The 23,076-nt window shown below is 39.5% G+C and overlaps 1 long non-coding RNA gene across 1 annotated transcript; it reads left to right on the top strand.

Annotated features, from left to right (window-relative positions):
* The first annotated feature begins 877 nt into the window (after positions 1-877).
* LOC137198114 (uncharacterized) lies at positions 878-3,185 on the top strand. The gene is made up of 2 exons (XR_010931581.1): positions 878-1,663; positions 2,944-3,185. It is a non-coding gene; the product is annotated as an uncharacterized lncRNA (long non-coding RNA).
* The last annotated feature ends 19,891 nt before the right edge of the window (positions 3,186-23,076 follow it).

Below are 23,076 nucleotides of genomic sequence, written 5' to 3'. Positions count from 1 at the left end.
AAACTATCTAAACTGGATAAATTGCATTTTTCCCCATTTTATCAGGTGGAGTTGTTAGTAGTTAGATGATAATCTGTCCAGGTTTCCTCCATATCATTTGGATCTACATCTGATTCATCTCAGATGAATTTATTTAAGTCCAATCTGTCCATCTTGTGGTCCTGGTCTTGAAGAGGGACTCTGAAGACTTTAATAGTTTTAGTTTACAGGATGTATTATTCCACCAACTGTAAGACTGCAGCCAGCTAACTCAACTCTGACATATCATCATCTTTTAAGTTGATATGTTGAACTTGTTAGCAAACAGTTGCTTGTTTCCACATCCAGCAGTTACGGAGCAACATTATCATTCATTGATAATATCAATAATTACTTGTGGTGTTCCTCAGGGTTCTATTCTGGGTCTGTTTATTGTTTCAGTCTGGTTAAAGCTGCTTGACATTATGTTGTTTGTCCACTTATTTTCAGAAGAATAATCTGTAAACTCAACTTCTGTCATATTATCAGCTTATAAAGTAGTTGTGGCTAACATGTTAGCAAACAGTTGCTTATTTCCACATCCAGCAGTTACGGAGCAACATTATCATTCATGTGGAGTCGTGTTTCTGTCCACCTGGTGAATGTAAGTCCAATATTCACTCTCTTTTAGTTCTGTTTTTGCTCTCTACCAACTCCTGAGGGAAATATCTGGCTCTTTAGCTGCTAAATGCTCCACTATGTTCACCAGCTAGTCTACAGCTAACTGTGTCTGTTTGGTGCTGAGCAGGTAGTGAACAGCGGCTTTTTACAGCTTTTTCTCTCTGAAAACGATGCTATGAGACGCTGAGAGTGAAACTCACTATAAAGCTGCAGACGGACAGATAAACAATGATCACTATAAAGCTGCAGAGTCTCTGTAGGTTCATCACTACAAGCCACAACCAACACATCACACACTGACACATCAGATTGTAGAGTTATAAAACATATTGAGGCTCTTTAACTTATTCAGATTACTTATTTTGACCGACAGTCAAAAACACAAATATGAGGTTACTATCATGAAAACTGGACAAATGATCAATTATCAAGTTATAAAAATTATCGCCAATTAATTTTCTGTCAATCAACTAATTGATTAATCATTAATTAAGAATTAGTTGATGCAACTTTCTGTTTTATTCTGTGTTGTTCTATTCTAGTCAGGCTGAGCAGTTTGCAGCCTCTGGGCGAAGCAAAGAGCAGTCATCATCTGGATGACTGTTCGGCCAGCTTGTGGCAGACTGTGTGTGTGTGTGTGTGTATGTGTGTGTGTGTTGCTGTCACTCAGAGCCCTCAGGAAACCTTTCACACCTTGTCATCCTCTCTGTTATCCAGGGTCAACTGACTAGAGAAAGGAGAGAGAGAGGGGAGAGTGAGGCAAAGATAAGAGAGAGACAGTAAGGCCGGCAGGATGTTTTGGACAGAAAACATTTGAAATCTCGAGTGAGAGAAACAAAGAAAAGCCAGAAAAGATCTGAGAGTGAGGTCAAGAGGGGTAAACTCAAATGCAAATAACACAAAAGGTTAAAAGAGAGAGAGAGAGAGGCGGGAAGGATCTCACCATCATCTTCACTGCAAAAGACAAAAACCCTTCGTCTCCTCCAAACAGGCCGACTTCAAAGACTTCACAACCTGCTGAAAGGTTAGCCATCGTCTTAAAACACACACACACACACACACACACACACACACACACACACACACACACACACACACACACTCGCTCAGCTTCACGTCTCACTGAGGTAAAACTGCAGCTGAAGTGAAGAAAAGCAAACAAACAGACAGACTCTGACTGCTGCTCTAACGTCCAACCTCATCACCACACAGGAACTCAATACTGGACGACTCTCCAAACCCCCCCCAGCTTACATCAACGACAACCCTTTTTTATATGATTCTTGTTTGTTTTTTTAAATATCAGTGCACAGCAGCAACAGTGAGGGTTGGAGAAAGACTGTAAGAAGACCAGGTGATCAAGCTTCAGCTACATTTTTTTTACCTGCAAAATGCTGAAGTGAAACATATTTTTCAGACAGTTGAGCAAGAATTATAAAAGAGCTGCAACACCTGCAAGACTGACATCATTATGCATAAAATATGGGTTATCCCACACAGCTACGCAGAGCACATCCACTTTAATAATCAGTTACAGCACAGACGGAGCAGAAAGGTCCAAGCACTTATGTATTTATGTGTTTCTGCTCTGGCTATTTGTGTTTCTTGACAAGACATCAGTTTGATATCTGCAGCCTGCTGCTAGTGAGCGTTAGCTATCCGGCTACATGTCAGGGACAGACTGAACAAAGTAGAATCTACAGCTCTCCTAACCAGAGATGATACCTCTTCAACAAACACAAACAGAGCTCAGGAGATCAGTGTGCAGAGTCATTTTCAGTCTGTCCTTCTCATAGATGTGACATTAAATTCCCCTACGAGAGAAGACAGCGAGCCACCTGGACTCCTGTAAACTGCAGCAGCTGCAAACATAGTCAAACTACTCACTTCACAGTTTTCAGGACTTTTGTGGCTCAGTCCAGCTAATGTAAGAGCTTCCGTCTTTTTTAGTTTTTGATGGAAAATAACTGTTTTGTGCTCCTTGTAATATCTCCGTTTCTCTCCATTATCTCCACACTGTCCGAGGAAACACAAAGAGGGAATTTGATGCTAAAAAGACTGTAAATGTGTCAGATATCCAATTGATATGACTAACTCAGACTGCTGAAGCTGAATAGAAGCTTCACACAGACTTTTAAATGACTGTGTGGACACACTGTGGATTTTGGCCTCCATCACTTCCATTGAAAGCACATTTGAAGGATCTTTTAATATCTTTTAAGACACACTGGAAAAATTGTGAACCCGTCCTTTAATTCAGTATATATTGCACAGCCCTTGATTGTGGTTGAATATTTATTGCAGGTCTGTAGTGAAATGTGAACTCTGGTCTCCTGCATGACATTCAGATGTGCTACACATTCATCAACCAGTCCGACCTCCACACCCCTACTTTCTGCCTCACAGCATGAAGGACAAACTACTTCCTGTATTGGCACAAGAACGCTGATACTGGACGAAACTCATGAGGTGCAGAATCGTTGATATGGACGTTATTTATAAGAATGCTGGGCTGTCATATTGAATAAAGTTTGGTTTATTCTGTACCACTGAAACTTGATATGGACTATGGAGTTCCTCAGGGAGGTGTTCTGGGCCCCGTTCCTCCAGGAATTTGGGCTCTTCACAATCGCAATAGTTAAAAATTTGACCAATCCTGGCAATATTTACAAGATTGTGCAATTTTGTTTTTAAATTTTCACAATTTTCCCACAAAAACAACTGTAAGGTCATGACAGAACAACCCAACTGCCAAAATAAAATATTGGCCTTGTACGTTTCTGCAAACCACAGACACGTGAATCTCTAAGTTTCAATGTTCATGTGTCATTAAATGGCCATCATCGGTTGTTTTATGTTGTAACGACGCTGTGGTTAAGGTCTGGTTAGATTTATGGACAAAAACCACTTGGTTAGGATGAGGGGAAGATCATGGTTTGGGATAAAATATCTGTTTTGTCGCCAGAAAAATGGCTGCAAAATGTCCCAACGTCTCACTAAAAATACCCGTTTTTTGTTGGTTGAAACAGGAAGTGAACAGTGGTCTCGCGGTGGTCTCAGACAGCACTCTCTGCTGAAACAGGAAGTGAACAGTGGTCTCGCGGTGGTCTCAGACAGCACTCTCTGCTGAAACAGGAAGTGAACAGTGGTCTCAAACAAAGCTTTTTGCTACTTTTGCAACTTTCTGTCATCGACCTTTCTAACCAATCACCCAACTCACCTCCTCCTAAGAAGGAAGTGAGCACATATAGATGTCATCTGAACTACGTCACTTTCTCTATGATCTGTATTGTAGAAATGTTGATATGATACATGTTGAAATATAGAAATTCAGCATATCTTTGGTTTGCAGAAACGTACAATGCCAACATTTTATTCTGCTGACTGAGCTGTACAGAATCTATAGTTATTCTCTTCATACTCAGTATGCAGGAGAGTGAAATTGCGTGTTAGTGCACCAATGTGTGGTGCACAAAAGATACAGAAATACAGTCATATTGAGTAGTGTTACCATGGCAAATTAATATTAAGATTCTAGTTTTGCAAATAAAAAATCATTAAAACAGCAGCAAGAATTTAAAAAATGGTTAAAGTGCAATAAAAACAACATTTTCCACTTAAAAATAATCAAATTCAGAACCACTTACAAGCTAAAGTCAAACACAAATCATGAGTCTTCTCAGGCAGCACATCCCTGCCGGCTATTTAACGCTCTGACCAAGCTTCTCTATTTGATCATTTTTAAACTTTACCAAAACTGAACAATCTGTAACCTAATACATAAAACTGACTATTAGTTTATGAAGTAAAAGCATCTTCCAGGTAACTGTACAGACGCTCCTGAAATGCTAAATGATTCCTAAAATGATTCTTACCTCAACTAAAATAATATTACTTATTATGCTTGTATTCAAGTTCTTTCACCACATTTTTTACAGTGATCCTTCATCAGCTTCCCACCAACCAATCGTCTTTATGCAGCGTACTTCCAAGCTAAAGATACCGTGACTCTAACCTGAACCAAATAACATTAACTACAATGACAAAACTGCCATCCATAAAGCCATTAGCTTAGATAAAAGCTACTTTTGTCCATCCGTTTTGTCTTCCATACTTTTCCCTTCTCTTTTCTCCTCTCTGGTCTGTCTCTCTATCCCCTTTTTCTCCATCTCTGTCTTCCTCTCTCTCCTTCATCCTCTGTGATCCCTCCATCTGTCTTTTGTATTTCCATCCTCCCTGCGCTCTGTGCCAGCGGTCAGACCAGCTGAGCTCTCGTCTATCCGCTGATCCTCCCCGCCACAGAGGAGTCTCATCGGGCTGCGACACAAACACAGCTCCCCCGGCAGGAAGTCATATCCCCGAATCTTATTCACATTCCCTCCTTATGTCTTTCTCCCTCACTGTTTTCTCTCTGCTTCTGCTGAGTGCAAAATTCACATCTTCACAAAACATCTAGACTGTTGGATTTTCATTAAATTAAAGCCAGACGCCTTCATCTACAAGTGCTGCAGATAGATTTTTATTGTGGTTGAATTCAGGGTTAAAACTTTCACTAAGTTCAGCCCTTTTTAGTTACTGTTGCTACGTCTGTCAAGATTTATGTTCTTGCACTCAGCACCTATGCAGCGTGCATCGAAATTTAAAAACAGCTTCTCATTTTTTGTTGGCAACCGTCAGTTTTGTTGAAGATTTTACCAGTGATTGTTAGCTAGCTAATTAACACAAGCTGGTTAAAAGCTTTATCTTTAGCCAGCTGTTTAATGTTTCCAGCTGACTCCTGTGGAAATCTGAACCCTGCAAAAGAGTCTTAAATATGCATGATACCATGCTAACTCAGCATAGTAATGATACAAAAGATTAAGATGAAAGCTAACAGGTTCCAGGTAAAAAGTTAACATCCTCACCAGCTGATGATTCATGTAGAAGACATGAAAACAGAGGAAAATTTAAAAAAAAAAAACTAAAGTGTAATATCAGACTGAGCTAATGATATGCTAACTCTTGGGCTTGGAAGTACACAAGTTATCCAGGCATGCTAATGTGAGCGGCTAATGTTACAGCAATTTAAGTAGGTGAAAAATTCACTGTGAAAAAAAAAGCTGGGCAACATTTCTGCGTCAAGCTCAGCTTTAATGAACTTTGACCCACACATGTGCGCCAGCTTGACAACGCTGACCTTTGAGGGGACGGAGAGCCGGGGAGTCCAAAATGGAGGAAGCTAACGTAGCTTATTAGCTGTGTTGCATCACTTCTGTTGAATCTCTGTTTTGGTAAAAAAAAACTGCTCCATAAATCCGGCCAGTGGTTTACAGATAGTTATGAGACAGAAGTCAATGGTACTAATATATCTTTTGAATAAGTCATGTGAAGTTGTCCCATTAGCAACTAAGCTAACAAGCTTAGGAGTTCACTAACTGGCAGTTAACACAGAGTGCTTTATATCCCCCCTTCAATAACATTTTATTGTTCAAAAGTGAACAAAATTCCAGAGGATAGTAAACAGAATAATAAAGAGAAAATACAAAGAAGCTAAAGAAAGGAGCTAATTGACTAGCATTAGCAAGTTAGCTTAGCTTGCCAGATACAGCAGTTCACCAACCAGCCCTGCCTGTGACGAGGCCTTAAAATAGAGACAGAAGAAGAGTGAGGGGAGATCGAGGAAAAGAAGATAACAAAAAGGAGATAAAGAGAGACAGGAAAGACATGAAAAGTAAATAATATGACAGGAAAGATGGCAGAGAGAGGAAACTAAACTGTGAAATAAGAAGAGACAGATCTGTTGTGAGTAGAAACAAGAGAAGAAGAAATGTCAGGAGGAGGATGGAGGAGTGGAGTCTGATCGCCCTGCTGTGTCTGTCTCTGTGTTCAGACCTTTGTGTAATCCAGCTTTATGTCTGCCACGCTGTCACTGCACCTGTAATCTGTATCCTGCGCTGCTGTAATCTCGTTTTAGCTCCGCTTATCTTCTGCTTCACGCCGAGGGAAATCGCACGACTGAAACGCTCCCTTCACTCAAGAGTGAAAAGGAGGCGACACCACCGGCTGCATCAGTCTTTGCTCTTTTTTAATTTACTTCTTATTTCTCCTGCTTTTTTTTTCTTTGTTTGTTTGTTTCGAGGGGAATATTTTCATTTTCAGGATGTTTTAAGGCGTTTCTGATCCTCAACCTTCTCAATCTCAAAGACGTTGACATATGAATATAAAACCAAACATATTTGATGTTTTCTGGTTAAAATAAGAAACTTTCAGGACTTCATTCACTCAGAAACGACGTGGTAGAGATGAGATTCACATATTTACAACTTCCTGCTGAATTTGGGTTTAATTACCTTGATTGATGGCTGACATGAAACATTCATATTTGAGTTGTTATAATTACAACTTATTTACAAGTCAAAAAACTGGAAATTAGTGTTGAGTTTTAAACTCTGAAACTACTGAAATGCTTTTTAATGAGTTTTATTTTATTTCTTTACTTATTTTACTGCTTCAGATTTTATGTTTAGAGGTTTGTACCTTCAACTTTTTAACCAAAGAACCAAATATTTATTTTATTATAACACACTTACTGATTCTAATGATTCAACGACTGTGAGTCACATATTATTAAGGCTGCAATTAACAATTATTTTCATTATTGATTAATCTGATGATTATTTTCTCTATTTATTTCTGTATTATTTCTAGTCTTTTTGGTCTTTTGGTTGTCCACAACCCAAAGATATTCAGTTTACTGTCATACAGGACTGAAGAAACCAGGAAATATTCACATTCGAGAAGCTGGAATCAGGGATTTTTGGTATTATTTCTTCAGACACGACTTTTTCTGAAGCTTTGAACTCTCAACAACTGTGAAAAGCTTCAGAAAAAGCTTTTTTGTTGTTGTGATATTTCGCTTTGAACCAGACTAGCATGACCGTCCTTTGTCTCGGCCGTTAGCGGGTCAAACGTGGGTAACATGAAACAAACGCTGCTTTATATAGTTCAGATCCAGACACGAGCTCCACATCTGATCTTTCTCTGACTTTCTTCCACTCAATCTAACGGCTCTTTTCTCCTCCACGTCCTCGATAAATCTCTCTGCGGGTTCCTCTCCTCGTCTATCCGTCTCTCTCTCTCTCTCTCTCTTGAACTCCCAACCTCTTTATTCTGATGAATCTGTCTTTCATTACCCGCCGAGCCGCCTCCGCCCTCCCCGCCGCTTCCTACAAAACACAGGAGCTGGTACATAACTCTCCTGTGTATAGAGCGAACAGGAAAGATTACATGGTGTCAGGAGAGACGTGTGGAGAGAGAGAGAGAAAGACAAGAGGAGAAGCAAATTTATGCATTCATCTTTCAAGAGGCTGCTGTCTGTTTGTCTAGTCACCAAAAGAACAAGAGAGAGAGAGAGATAGAGAGAGCTTGTTTTTACATCCACAACGTTTTATACAACACTGCGACAAACACAGCCAGTTGGGGAGGGACGGAGAGAGAAGTACAGTAGTTTGTAAAAAAATAAACTTCTGGTTTATACGTGACGACTGATGAGATTTGGAGTCACTACAAACAGCTGTCACTAAACAAAACAACAATAAAATAATATCCAGCTGTGTGGATAGATTCTGAAATGACCAAAAGTTAAGTTACATCTTTATTTATTCATTTATTTTCCATAAAAAGTCTCCTAGAACATGTGTAGTACTACTACTAGTACTACTCAGTTCTCAGATATTTACACTTCTGCTTATATGTAATTATTCTGTTTTGGGTTTAAAACACGTCGCTGATCTGCTGCGACGTTACGAAGCGTCCAGACCGCTCAGACTCAGAACTAAACCACAACTCTACACTCCACATATCTGAACAAACTACCAGAAAACTGCAGGTCAGTTCTTTAAAATCAGGACTGAAGACTATTTATTCATATCTTACACTGTAGCGTAGCTGCACAGTCAACTTTATCCTCTTCTACTAGCTCATTTTTATCTCCTTCTTAACTGTTAATCTATTCTTTTTATAATGTTGTGTTTCTTTTAGATATTCTCTTAATACCTTTTATTTTTATGTAAAACACCTAAAATGAGCTTCCTACATCGTGTTACTCCGTGATTCTTGGCCTCTAGTGTCAGTCTGTCCCAGTATGTTGCTGTAACTCTTCTTATCAGTCAAAATTCAAGAGTAGCTCGCACTGGGTGACATGTTCCTTCATCATGAAGAGTTTGGTCACGTTAGTTTGTTTAGAAACTAGAGATGTGCAGAGATCCCAGTATTTGTATTTGTATCTGTATTTGTTGAGGCAGCAAAATTATTTGTATTCGAATAAAAGTGGAAAAAGGCTTAAAAATCCTGTTTTTGATTTTATTATTCATGAATAAACTACCTTATGAAGGAGGTCCCCACACTGGAGTCTCCCAGATCATAGACGACTGCACTGATTACTGAACTAAACCTTTACTCATCGCCTCATCGCAGACAGACCTCTACCTGTTTATACACCCATAACACAGAGACAGCACAGCGTGTAACATGTAGGGAGGAACTTCAAAGGCGATTCTTTCATTTATTGCCTATTTTTTAAAACCTAACTTTGTGGAAAAGAGAAGAGGAACAACAGGTTATGGAGAGTCTCTTGGGAGCACTTTGCGTGTGTCAGTAGTTCAGTTTTATCTCTGGGGAACACCCCCAACTCCAGGAGTGATGTCCAAATAAGGAAATGTGCGTCATGTAGCAGGTGGATGTGACTCCCCTCGTTGAGACCTGCTGATAGACGTCACAGCGGAGCAGAGGAGAGACACTGAGATAGTGATGTAACCGACCTGCACGCTGGTGTTTGACGTTTTTTTTTGTTTCTTCCCGAAACAAATAATTTTTAAAATATTTGTATGAAACAAATATTCGTATAAAACCCACTATTTGTGCTTTGCCACATAATGTATTTGTATTCGGGCACACCCCTACTAGAAACGACTCCAAAGAGTAATAACAGCATCATGTTTTCAGTCTCCAGACAGTAGTTCTGTGTAAAATATAACATACTGTATTATAATTTACAATTTAATACAAAGTCAAGAGGTTGTGATATGTAGCACAACAAGCTAGTGAAGCTCCCGCACATGCTCAGTAGCGTCTGCCTCACCCAGTGCAGCAGTCTGACTCACTGACGTGTTTTTAATAGTTTTTGGATAACGGAGGTCTACGGCACAGAGGACTAAGATATATCAGGCTTTGGATGCACACACAGTACTTGTTAGTAGATCAGTTCATCGTTGGCTTTGTTGATAGTAAGAGGAAACGTAGGAAGTCTGCAGACTGATCCGTTGCCTCCCTGTGAGCGAGGCTGCTGCTGGTTTTGGGAGCAGAATAAACTGAGCTGTGTGTCAGGATGTGAAACTCAAAACCACCATCACATATCCAGAATAGATTCCTTCACCAGCAAACAGAATAAAACCTGTTTGTCATTCAGACTGTGAAATCCTCCTCTATCACACTGCGTCATTAACCACGGCGTTGAAGTCACGGCGCCCTCAGGGACGGTCCGCTCCCTCATTATGGCTTTTTGAGTGTTGCAGCGCGGCCCCATGTTGTACCCATAATCCCTTTAATGACCGTCCTCTCAGGTGTTACGGCTCGGCTGATGTCTCAGCCGCACGATGAGGCAAACAACATCAAAGAGATTGATTCCTCTTAATGGGTCATTTCATAATGGAGGGAAATGTGGCGGGCGAGCGAAGCTGAGATGGACCGGTAGAGAGAGAAAGAGAAGACAGACAGACGAGGAGAATGAACAAGTATTAAGGATGTATCGAATTACAAATGAGAAGAATGTCTTGCAATATTGATTTTGTTATTGTTTTTCTGTTACTGTGGCAACATGAAATATAAACACAGACACGAAGAGGAAGAAGATGCAGCAGTGGAAATGAACTAAGTACATTTATTCTGAGGTACTTGTACTTTACTTGAGTATTTCCATGTGATGCTACTTTCTACATCTCAGAGGGAAATATTGTACTTTCTACTCCACTACATTTATTTGACAGCTTTAGTTACTTTTCAGATGAAGATTTGACACAATGGATAATATAACAAGCTTTTAAAATACAACACATTGTTAAAGATGAAACCAGTGGTTTCCAACCTTTTTGGCTTTTGACGTCTTACAAAAAGCAGTGTGTAGTCGGGGTCACATTTCACATGTCTATGAGTTGTTAACAGCTCCACCAAATAGTGATTTTTCCCTCTAAACTTCTCACATGCTTTCATTTCAATAAATGTTCAAATGATCCAATATTTCAGCAAAAATCAAAGATTAGAGAAAAAGTCCAAAAACTGAAAACAGATTTGTGTATCAGAACTTTGTTTTTTCTTCTTTCCTCTCCCATTAATCATCTCACCACCCCTCAGATTTATCTGCTGACCCTTTGGAGGGGCCCGACCCCTAGGTTGGGAACCACTGGACTAAACTAGCTAACTGTATATAAAGTAGTGTAAACTAGCTCCACCTCCAGCAGCTACAACAGTAACATGCTGCTCTAACACTGATGCTTCACTATTAATAATCTAATGATGTCATATATAATAATATATCAGTCAGAGGGACCAAACCACTACTTTTACTGCAATACTTTAACTACATCAAGCTCATAATACTTATGTACTTTTACTGCAATACTTTAACTACATCAAGCTCATAATACTTATGTACTTTTACTGCAATACTTTAACTACATCAAGCTCATAATACTTATGTACTTTTACTGCAATACTTTAACTACATCAAGCTCATAATACTTATGTACTTTTACTGCAATACTTTAACTACATCAAGCTCATAATACTTATGTACTTTTACTGCAATACTTTAACTACATCAAGCTCATAATACTTATGTACTTTTACTGTAGAAGGGTTTTTCATGGAGTACTTTTACTTGTAATGGAGTATTTTTACTTTGCTGTATCAGCTCCACCAAATACTTCTCACATGTTTTCATTTCAATAAATGTTTAAATGATCCAATATTTCAGAAAAAATCATAGATTAGAGATTAGGAAGGAAAGAAAATGTGCACATTTAATATCAAATTTGGCTTCTTCTGCACTGTCTTATAATGAGGTAAAAGTGTGTGTGTGTGTGTGTGTGTGGGTGATTAATAAGAGAGTTGGCATTTAGTGGTGTGATATCTGACTGGTTTGGATAATTACACCAGGAGTTCATCAGCAGGCGTGGGAGTCTAAGCATTTTGGAGTTTTATTTTTTTTTTTCTTTTTGCCTTTCCACTTAAACGTTTGCCAATTCACCTCTTTAATTTTTTTTAATTCCAAAGTTATTAATGTCTGAGCCGCAGCGGGGGAAGATTAGCAGAGAGACTGCTGCTGCAGCACTGAGGAGGAGGAAGAGGAGGGTCTGAAGCAGAGTATTTATGAGATTATTATCATCAAAAAACACTTGAACATGTGGATTCTGAGGAGAAATGCAAAACGATAAAAACATGTACAGTAACGTACATGATGGAGATAAAATCAAGATGAAAACATGTTAAAATATAACGATTCTGACTAAAATGACATATTAAAGGATCATTATCAGATAAAATAAACCAGATGAAACGTGGATGTTTTCTTTACTCTCCTGTGTTTCGTCACCTCAGAGCTGCTCTGACTGATCAAAGCTGAGAACAGAAAAGCTTCAGTTCGCAGCTTCTCGTGTTTCGCTGAGCGTCACTTTCAGCTTCGCTTAAAACGTGTATCAGCTGTCACTCATTAACCCTTTCATGCATAAATTATTAAATCACAGAGAAAAAAAATGTTTTTATTGTTTATTTTTACTCTTAAACAAGTGAAAAATCATGTCAGTAACTTTTTTTTAAATATATTGAATAGTGGACACCATCAACGGAGAAAAAAGTGATTCATGGAAATTAATATAGGCAATATATATATATATATATATATATATATATAATTTTATTACTAAGAGCAAATGGTATGAATACACATAGGAACGTTAGATAACAATAGACAGAATATACTCTTTGTTGCATGACGTCCACTGGAGTGGACAGATAGAAAAATATTATTAAAAACTTGATAAAAGTATTTCAAACATCTTATTTAGTTGAAAACTATACTTTTTACCTATTTTTCTTCTCTGAGAATAAAAGTATTTAACAGATTTTCCTGAGCTACTTGCTGCATTTCCTCCACCCTCCGCCCTATTCAGATGGAATTGTAACAACACTTTGGAGGTTCACCTCCTGGTAGTTGGGACATGGTACTGTACTATAACTTAAATGGTTCAAGATGGCTTCCAAATACCTGTCTGCTGTAGTGGACACCATGCATGAAAGGGTTAACTCAGCGGGTAATTTGACGGCAAAATGAAACTCGTCTGTTGTCGGTTTGTGTGTCGACCAAAAGATCATCTGTGAGGGGAAGAAGCTCCACTCTGTAACACTGCTGTACAATCAGCTCAGACAGAGTGAGACGTCTTCCTCCGTAGAGGATCACATTATTCTCCGACGACGTGGAGAATAACGAGACTCCCCCAAAACCTCAGCACAGTTTTAAAACCCCTCCTGTCTCTCTCTCTCTCTCCAGCAGTCATCGCTGAAGTCTTTCTTCCTGTTGTGTCGGTCGTGTATCTTTCCCACCTGAGAGCAGGAAACCACACCATCAGCAACGCTGTCGGCTCAGATAACAAACAGGCAGCAGCTGGTTCCAGGTCATCAAGCTCGCTCTGAAAATCAACTTGTAGGAACTTGAAACTTGTTTTGGAAAGTAACGTTTGGTCATTTTTATTTTTATGTGTCAGAGTTACGTCATCGATGCGTTTGGAGACTGTCATAGGAGCGAATCCTTGTTTCCTCTAATCTCTATAATAATATATATATATATATAATATATATATCTCTGCTGTTGACCCACAGAGACACATTTATGGGAACCAGGCTGAAATAAACTGGAATTATCCTTTGATGAAAACTCAATACGAGTAAAACTGTACCCAATAGGGGTGTGCCCGAATACAAAAACATTATTCAGCAAAGCACAAATAGTGGGTTTTGTACTAATATTTGTTTTATACAAATATCTTAAAAATTATTTGTTTTTGGGAAGAAAAAAAAAACATGTCAATCATCAGGAGTCCCAGGAGACTCTCTATAACCTGTTGTCCCCCTCTCCTTTCCACGTTAGGTTGTCAAAAATAGGCAATAAATGAGAAATACAGATACAAATACAAATAATTTTGCTGCCTCAACAAATACAGATACAAATACAAATACTGGGATCTCTGCACATCCCTGTTTTACCCAGTTTACCGTATTTACTGTAGTTGTTCTCACGCAGGTTTCTTGTTCAGTGTTGCTCAAACGTTTCTTCTCTCTAGTGTTCTCAGATCTCTGACAACTTGGTGAATACAAAATTATTATTACTGATAGAAATGATGGGAAAAAAAGACTGAAAATAAGTTTTTTAATAAAGTTAATTATCCTTTAGGGCTTTTGGCTTTTGTTCAGCAGCAGTTTTGGGGTTTGAAACTCGCCTCTCTGGTTATTAAATTTTACGCTCAGATGAGTGTTGCTGTAATATCTGCTCTCCAACTGTTGTAAAATAACATTAAATTCATTAATTTCCCCTCGTTTACTTCCTTTTAGTGATGTCACCGTGCTTAGTCGTTTTTTTTATGCATAATGCCAGAAATTAACTGGTTTTAGCTTCTCAGATATGATGATTTAATGCTTTTCTTTGGCAGATATGACAATAAACTGAATATATTTGGGTTTTCGACTGTAGTTGGGACAAAAAAAAGACATTTAAAGACGTAACCTTTGACTCTGGGGAATTGTAACGGATATTTTTCATTACTTTCAGACATTTTATAGACAAAACAATTAAAGGATTAATCAAGAAAATAATCAGCACATTAATTGTTGCTGTAAACAGGTGCAGCCTTACAATGAACTCGACTTTTCTCGAGTAGTTGCAGTTGAGCCAAATAAGCTCCAACATTCCTGACAGCCGCAAAGAGAGAAATATTTCTTCAACAGTTGCATCTCGATGAAGAATTTCCACCGTCTGTGACTTCAGGGTTTATTCATTAAGGGTTAATTAAAGGGTTATTCTGTACCTGTTAGCAGATAAGAGTTGGACTCTCCATTACCAGCCCACTGGAAGCGAGTGGCAATCAGACGGAGAACAGTAATCATCACGTTCCCAACGGAGCTGCTGCTGCTTCCGGAGACAATTTACCTGCTGCAGTGCAGTCTGGGAGAATAGCAGCCCTTCACCTCACTGACACATGTGATTAACGGAGGACGTCTTTCTATTGACACGTCTGTTTTTTCTGCCTCTTTCTCGTCTCCAAGCGTTAACGTTAGCACCCCCACTTTTGGCTGACAAGTCCCCCCCCCCCCCCCCCCCGCTTCTCCTCTTCACTGTAAATGTGCTGACAGCTCTGGGATTTATAACTGCTGTGCACATAATGACTGTAACCTTTTCTATATGGTGCATACAGTGTACACAGAGTTTTACGTAAAGCTATTTTTACCTTTTTTTTCCGCTGGGATTGGCAGGAAATGCTCACTATGTTATCTCAGGATGGAAGATTCTCACCAACCACATGCTGGTAAATGAATGTGAGTTACGAGTGGAAACGCTCCACAATCACCAGGTGTGTTAAGACTAAATGAGATGGGAAATTTCAGAGGCTGAGCCACTGCAGTTAAAGCCAATTAACGAAGAAGATGAAGGCAAATTACCGTCCAAAGGAGAGAAAATGGAGGAAAATTACATAAACAGCAGGAGTTCCTGGTATGTTCTCAACGGTCTGAGCAATCTTCACGGCAGGATTAACTTCCTGTTGGACAAAAGTTTATTGTTGAAACCCTTTTGACCCTCACTAGACATGGTAGTTCTCTAGAGCTGAAATGATAATTTGATAACCAATTAATCATCATTTTTTATGCAAGAATACCTTTATTTGCTAGTTTTTCATGACAGTAAACTGAACATCTTTGTGTTTTTGACAAAATAAATCATCTGAATATGTTCACTTGGGCTTCAGGATGGAGAACCTGTCACAGTTCATGATGGACGTCAGTGCTGCTAATTTCTGATTAACCAAATTATGAAGACCTGAATGACACGGAGGAAACCTGCAAGGCCTTTTGGGTCCCCTTTACACCTTCAACAGGAGCCATTTGTAAACACTTTAAATTTCCAACGTGCTCAGACAACACGATGTTTGAACTAGTTCTTCTCAACTATAAACCAACCTGACATCCTCCTGACAGATACTTTATTAACACGACCAAAAGACGTCACTTGTCAGTTGATTAAAAGTATTTGAACAAACAACCAAAGCACTAATTTTAACAGTGTACTGTACATGTAGGGGGATTTATTAAGCCTGCAAACTGGTGCAAACTGGAAGACTGGAAATGTAAAGAGCAGCATGTTGCGCATGTCTATAAAGAACTGGAGTACAAACAAAAGTGTTTTCTACTGTTGAACTTGGAATATTGGTTGAAGAAAAGAAGATCTGCAAGCTTCTATTCATCCCAACCCAGTCGCCAGAAGAAAACGTTGGCATTGAACGTTTCTGCAAACCACAGAAATGTTGAATATCTGCGTTTCAACACGTGTAAAACGTATAATTTCAACATTTCTACCCGTTGAATAATGATGTTTTATGGTGTGACAACGCTGTGGTTCAGGTCTGGTTAGGTTTAGGCACAAAGACCACTTGGTTAGGGTTAGGGGAAAGATCATGGTTTGGGTTAAAATAAAAATAAAATAAAAATGGCCGATGTCTCGCTAAAAACACCTGCTTTTGTCGGTTGAAACAGGAAGCAGGCGTTGGTTTCGAGGTGGTCTCGAACCGTGTTCTCTGCTGATTTACAACTTGCTTCATGTGAACTACGTCACTTAAGAAATGTTGAGATGATACATATTGTTGAAATGTTAATATGCTACGTATTACACGTGTTGAAACGTAGATGTTCAACATTTCTGTGGTTTGCAGAAACGTAAACTGCCAACGTTTTATTCTGGCGACCAGGCTGGAAATCTCCTGATGTTGTTAAATGAGTTATTATGGAAATAGCTTTGGAAGATTTTTGATAAAACTTTAAAACTTTTTTCAGAAGTATGTTTATGTAAACAGATAATATAATGAACCTGCTGGGAGTGATGGTAAATATGCAGGAAACAGACGGTAAAACTGTTGCTTCCTGCTCTTGAGTCGTGTTGCTGAGCAGCTAAACTCATGTTGTGATTTTAAACCGGCGTCTCTCTCTCTGTGTGTGTCTCTTCTCAGATGTTAGATTTCAGACAGTTTCCTGCCGCCGTGGTCGGCCTGCGGTGATAAATCAGGTGCAGCAGATATTTCTATGGATTTCCATTCCCTTTCCCCCACATTTATGCCTCCTCACAGGAACGCCTTAAATACATATTGCATGAATCCAAACATGCTATTTTCAGCTGAGACACTTTTCTTCCATTTTACTGGCTCCTTTAGTAAATAAGGAGAAATGTAATTCGGCTGTTAAGTACAGAAAAAGGGGTAAATCTGCTCCTTAGTGTACAAAAATATACGTACAACACATACAGCAACACTTTTGTGTGAACAGATATGTTTCCTGTTTTTAATTCTGGTTTTATGTTTTAGCATTGCATTATGGGAGTGATTCCAGTCTGCTTGCTGCAGCTGCTGAGAGGAAAGTGTTTGTTCCTGAAGGGATGATTTTCTTTTCTTTGTCTCTAAGAAATGGATATAAACTCTAATTCTTATTTTGATTCACAATATTACCGCCATTAATAGACTATTTCACCAGCAGTGATAAAGTTCAGCGGCTGTCTGCTGCTCTCATCAAACGGGAATAATTCAAGGGCTCAGAAGATAGTGTGTGTGTGTGTGTGTGTCAGTAATTAAGAGGATTTCCGTCCGCAGCTCCTCAAAGGTCGGGAGGGAGGAGATGTGTGTGTGTGTGTGTGTGTGTGTGTGTGTGTGTGTGTGTGTGTGTGTGTGTGTGTGTGTGTGTGTGTGTGCAGGAGTGTTAAAAGTAGAAGTTTCTATGGTTTTTTTGTGTGTGAGTGCGTGTACGAGCATGAATGAGTGTGTGTGTTCATCCTCTGTGCTTCCTCTAATTAGCGCCGCCTGTAAATATTTCATGTCCGATAGCAGAGCGGCAGAGGATGATGCTAACACAGCCTGCTAACACGCCGCAGTTTGCTCGCCGAACCTCCAGCCTGCTTCCCCTTTCCTGGTTTAAAGACAAGAAACCGTTTAGAAAGAGACGATAACTGTGAGATACTAGCAGTGTGCACCGGATTTTAATTTATAGTCTTATAGCTAAAATGTTAATTAGTTTTAGTCAAATTTTAGTCATTTGACTTTTATTTCAGTCAACAAAAACTCTAGTTAGAGCTGTAACGTTCGAGTGTTTGTGTTGTCTCAGTGTACTTGGGGCCGAACCTCTAAATATTTTGAGTATTTAGAGTTTTCCAGTACTCTGCCACTAGAGCACCAAATGCTACGCTAACAAATTGTGTATGAATCCAGCGGAAGTAAAAAGCATTCAGGCTGAGCTTCATTATCCTCCCAGAATATCAGGCTGTAGGCGACATGAAGCAGACAACTTAAAATCAATAAGTCTTTTACGTGTAACAATCATAATTATAATTGACTTTTCTTGTGTGGCCAATAAGGAGGACTATTTCCCCATTATTATACCTACTCTAAGATGAGTTATTTGGAGTTGTGCACAATAATAACTTAGAATTCACCCATAAAATCATAAAGGCAAGGTTTAAACTTGTACCATGTGTATTATTTTTACAGTAAAAAAAGAAAAATCTACCAACTCATATGTTCTGTATGTTGTATTATGACGGTAACAGAAATAACAAATGCAAAATCAAAATACAAATTAACATTAACAGGCACTGAGTACATCAGTGAATCATCATACAGGTCAGCATGTATGAGAAGTGTGGCGTCCCTATCAGTATCAGCACCGTCTCAGCGGCGAGCGCATGCAGCTACGGAAAGCCCCAAGGGACAAACGTGTGTCAGTCACCACCTGCACTGCTCACACTTCTGTCACACAGCACTCAAGTGAGTTTTTAATACAGTTTTAGGTTGTGATGCTTCAATTTGTATATATTTTTTTATCGCAGGCAGCTCGTCTGGTGACGTGTAAAGCAGCGCAGGCGGGAGAAGGTGAAGGCTTTTATTGTGAAGGTGTCGGACTTTAGTGTATGAAGCTACTTCCTGGAGACAGTACAGACCTGATACGTATCAAACCTGCAAAAAAATCAGCATTTTAGAATCATCTGTTCAGTTTTTTGCCCAACACTAATTGTTGTCACATGTTAAGTGTCTCCATCTTTGTTGTGTGCTGTTACCATGGTTACAGACTGTGCTCTAACAGTGATCCAACAGCCTGATGTTTCCTGCTGACCTGGAAACATTTAGTCCGTAAGTCTGTAACGTCAGATAACTTTACTGAATGAAGATGCTTCTTATTAACAGCAGGTCAAACAGCTCAATCAACTTCTGAACGAGAGATATGATTGGCTGCTGGAGGAGACTGTTTGACCAATCAGGAGCTACAGCTCGTTGATGTTTTGTCCGTCATAGTTCTTGATTTCAAAGTTACTTTTTCTTTAGTTTTGGTCTCATTTTCGTCATTTCTTTATAGTTTTAGTTGATAAATGAGCTAAAAGCTAAATGCTAACGGTTGTTGAATTGTTCATCAGGCTTCAGACCAAAAGGCCGTAAGACATCTGAGATTGTTCCCCCGTCAGTTTCAACACCTTCATTACAGTAATTCATCGTCATTAAAAGTGATAGAAATTAATCACTTCAAGTTCATCACTCGACACTTCAGATCCTCAGAAGCAGCTGATTCTTCACTTCTCATCTTTCATCGTTCAGGAGATTCATCATCCGGAGACACGAGTTACCTGCCGCACTTCTGAAAATCATCTGTTTTAAATTTTGTGCTATTTGTCATCTGGTCAACCTGCACGTCAGTTCGGTCAGAGAGAGTCTTCTGTCGTTCGCTGTAAAACGACAAACAGGAGATTTGACTTTGCTGCTTCTGTGTGCAGAAATGACATCGCTCGCTCCTCCATCGCTCTTCATTTTCTGTTTTTTTTTTTTCCTTCCTCGCCGTATCTACTGCTTCCCTTCCGGCTCGTCCATCCATCTTAATATTCCTGCTTCACCTGAGTTAACTAGACAGCGAATGAAAGACGGAGAGACGAGGGAGAGGAGGAGGAGGAGGAAGAGGAGGAGGAGGAGGAGGATTTTTAAAGCCATATCTCCTGCTGTGATATCATACTGTGCTCCACGAAGGCCATTTTCAGATTGATGCTTTGATTTTCTTTGATTTTGGAAACGCTGACAAGACTAAAAAGATGGCGGCTGTACTGAGACGGCTCTATAATGTTGTGATTAACAGATATGTGGCTTTAAAGTCCGCAGCTCCATCACAACATTACTCAAACAGTCTTAGCTCAGCTGCCATCTTTGTAGTCTTGTCAGGATTTTCAAAGAAAATCAAAACATCAATCTGAAACTGTTTTCTTGGATAACTCTCCTCCTCCACACGCTTCCACACAAACATATAACATATATGTATGAATACATACGGATCAATATATTCAGACTGATTCATACAAGTAAATAATATCCAACATCCTCCAAAGAAGCATCACTCTGATTAGAAGATAATGATCCACCTGAACCTCCTTCACTTTAATATGTTACACACACACACACACACACACACACACACACACACACACACACACGGATGTTTACTGTATAAGATATTTACATTATTTTTGCTTTTTGATATATTTTGTTACAGTCATAGTCAACACATGCAGACATACAGTATGTGGTGATTGTAACACAACCGTCCTTTAAATGTGCAAGAACACAGTAATTTAAACAAAATAAATGTATCTACATGATTATTTATATTTAATCTTTAGGGTGTAACTACTGATGACACATAGACTAAAAAATATATGCTACAAAACTGCAGGTTCATTTTGTGCTAAATTAATCTACTAACAGATAAATAGTGACAAATATCCAGATGTAGATTTAAAGCAGGGATGTGCAGAGAGCCCAGTGTTTGTATTTGTACTTGAATAAAAGTGGAAAGAGGATTAAAAATCCTGTTTTTGTTTTTATGACACTGTGTTCATGAATAAATTACCTTATGAAGGAGGTCCCCACATCGGGTCTCAAACTGGAGTCTCCCAGATCATACATGACTGCGCTGATTACTGAACTAAAACTTTACTCATCACCTCATTGCAGACAGACCTCTACCTATTTATACACCCATAACACACAGACAGCACAGTGTGTAACATGTAGGGAGGAACTTCAAAGGTGATTATTGTTTTGCACTTTTCATTTATTGCCTATTTCTTTACAACCTAACTTTGTGGAAAGGAGAAGAGGAACAACAGGTTATGGAGAGTCTGTTGGGAGAACTATGTGTGTGTCAGTAGCTCAACTTTATCTCTGAGGAACACCCCCAACACATCACTTTTAAATATTTGTATGAAACAAATATTCATATTAAACCCACTATTTGTGCTTTGCCGAATAATGTATTTGTATTCAGGCAAACCCCTAATTTATACTTAAGTCCAAAAACAACTAACTAACCTGATCTGAGGAACATGCAGTGAAAAGCAGCTGCTGCACTTTATAAACAGACGACTCTTCTGTGAACCTGAACTCTACAGATCCGTAGATGATTATCTGTGTGGATATTTTGGCAGAATGAATCTCCTTTAACTCATATAGTTTCCTAAAGATGCAGGTGTGCTGCTAACACGCTCTCATTATTACTGTCTCATCGTTTCATGCCCTCCACCCCCATATAAACTGATCTGAAGATGAAACAAAGATATTAAATGAGGTGAAGAGTCAAAGATCATCTTCCTGTTCATCACCAATAAACCTCCATAAATCCTTCAGTCTCTCAGTGATCCAGTGATAGTTACAGGACGGCGTAACAACCTACCTGTGTCTGACATTACAACAGCTCATCTGATGAGCTTTTATAGGGTCTTGCTCTCCTCATAGTGGTTCCTGAATAAGCCGACATGTTGGAGTTCACATGTTTTGACTTCTTTCATTTTCACATAAAAGTCAAATTTCACACTAAGCTGATGAAATGCAGCAGAGGGAAAAAAAACTCAGAGATTCACTATAAACTACAAGGACGTCGCTCCGGTTTTAAAGGGATTTAAATGACAGGAGGAGCAGCGAGTTCAGAGAGAGACAGTCGGCCATTGCAGCTGTAATTATTACTGCAGGGTGGAGTTGAAGAATGTTAAAACGACCACATGTCTCCTAGAGACAATAATCCGGTCCCAGTGAGGCTTTAGATTCAGGAAAATTCAAACGAGAAGAGCTGGACGGATATTTCCTGTCTTTTCTCTTTTTGTTTCTGTCTTTAAAAAGCATCATGGGTAAACATAAACAACCTGTGGGGCAGTTTACTGGAGTCTGTGTGTGAACACATCATCTGCTGGGAAACCTCTAAACCAACTAAAACATTTGAGTCATGGCTCCAGTTTGTCAGCAAACCAGAAAGCCCTGCACGTCCCTCGGTGTCCGCCGCCAGCCACATCACCCGGCGAGTTTCGAGGATGTGTTGCCACGGAAACAAAGCAGTGCAGGAGGAGGAGGAGGAGGAGGAGGAGGGGGCTCAGAGGCCCACAGCTTCCTGACAGCAGAGTGGAGGCTCAGACGTTAACGTTTCTTTAAAAGTTCAGGCTCTGGGTTCAACAGCAAGAAACGTCTTCCTCACGCGAGCAGATGAGGAGGAGGAGGAGGAGGAAGAAACTGAGAGGCAGGTCAGATCAATAGAAGGAGAATAAAAAAGGAAACAAGCTCATAGGCAGATGAAACAGAAGTTCAGACAGTAAGAGGAAGAGACAGTGACAGACAGGAAGGAAGGCGTCTCGTCCATTCGGCTCCCCGCCGGTGTTCAACACCTCCCAGAGAGAAAGACGAGGAAGATTTTAATTTTAGCATCCGACTGATTAACGCTCAGCTCGCCTTGTTGGCCTTTTTTTTTTTTTTTTTTTTTACGAGTGTGTGTGTCTCATCCTGACAGGCCGGCGGAGGTCAGACACGCCAGAGGGCAAAGCGAGACGATCTGTCAATCTCGCCATCATTTCTGGATTAAAAAAAAAAAAAAAAGGCAGATGGCTGAGAAAGGAGGGATGACACGTCTGCAGGGGAGAGAGACGGATGGAGGGAGAGAAGATGATGCATGCTGATATGGTGTCTTGTTTAACCTTACATTAATTCAATATTTATTTAGGGGGTTTATAAATGCTTAATAGACAGTAAATCAATATTAATGAGACAGCTAATGAATCTGCCAGGACACCCGCAGCATTTTAAT

Source organism: Thunnus thynnus, chromosome 15, assembly GCF_963924715.1.
Source record: "Thunnus thynnus chromosome 15, fThuThy2.1, whole genome shotgun sequence".
Lineage (NCBI taxonomy): Eukaryota > Metazoa > Chordata > Actinopteri > Scombriformes > Scombridae > Thunnus > Thunnus thynnus.
Note: the sequence above shows the minus strand (reverse complement) of the source record. Positions and strands in the feature narration are given on the sequence as shown.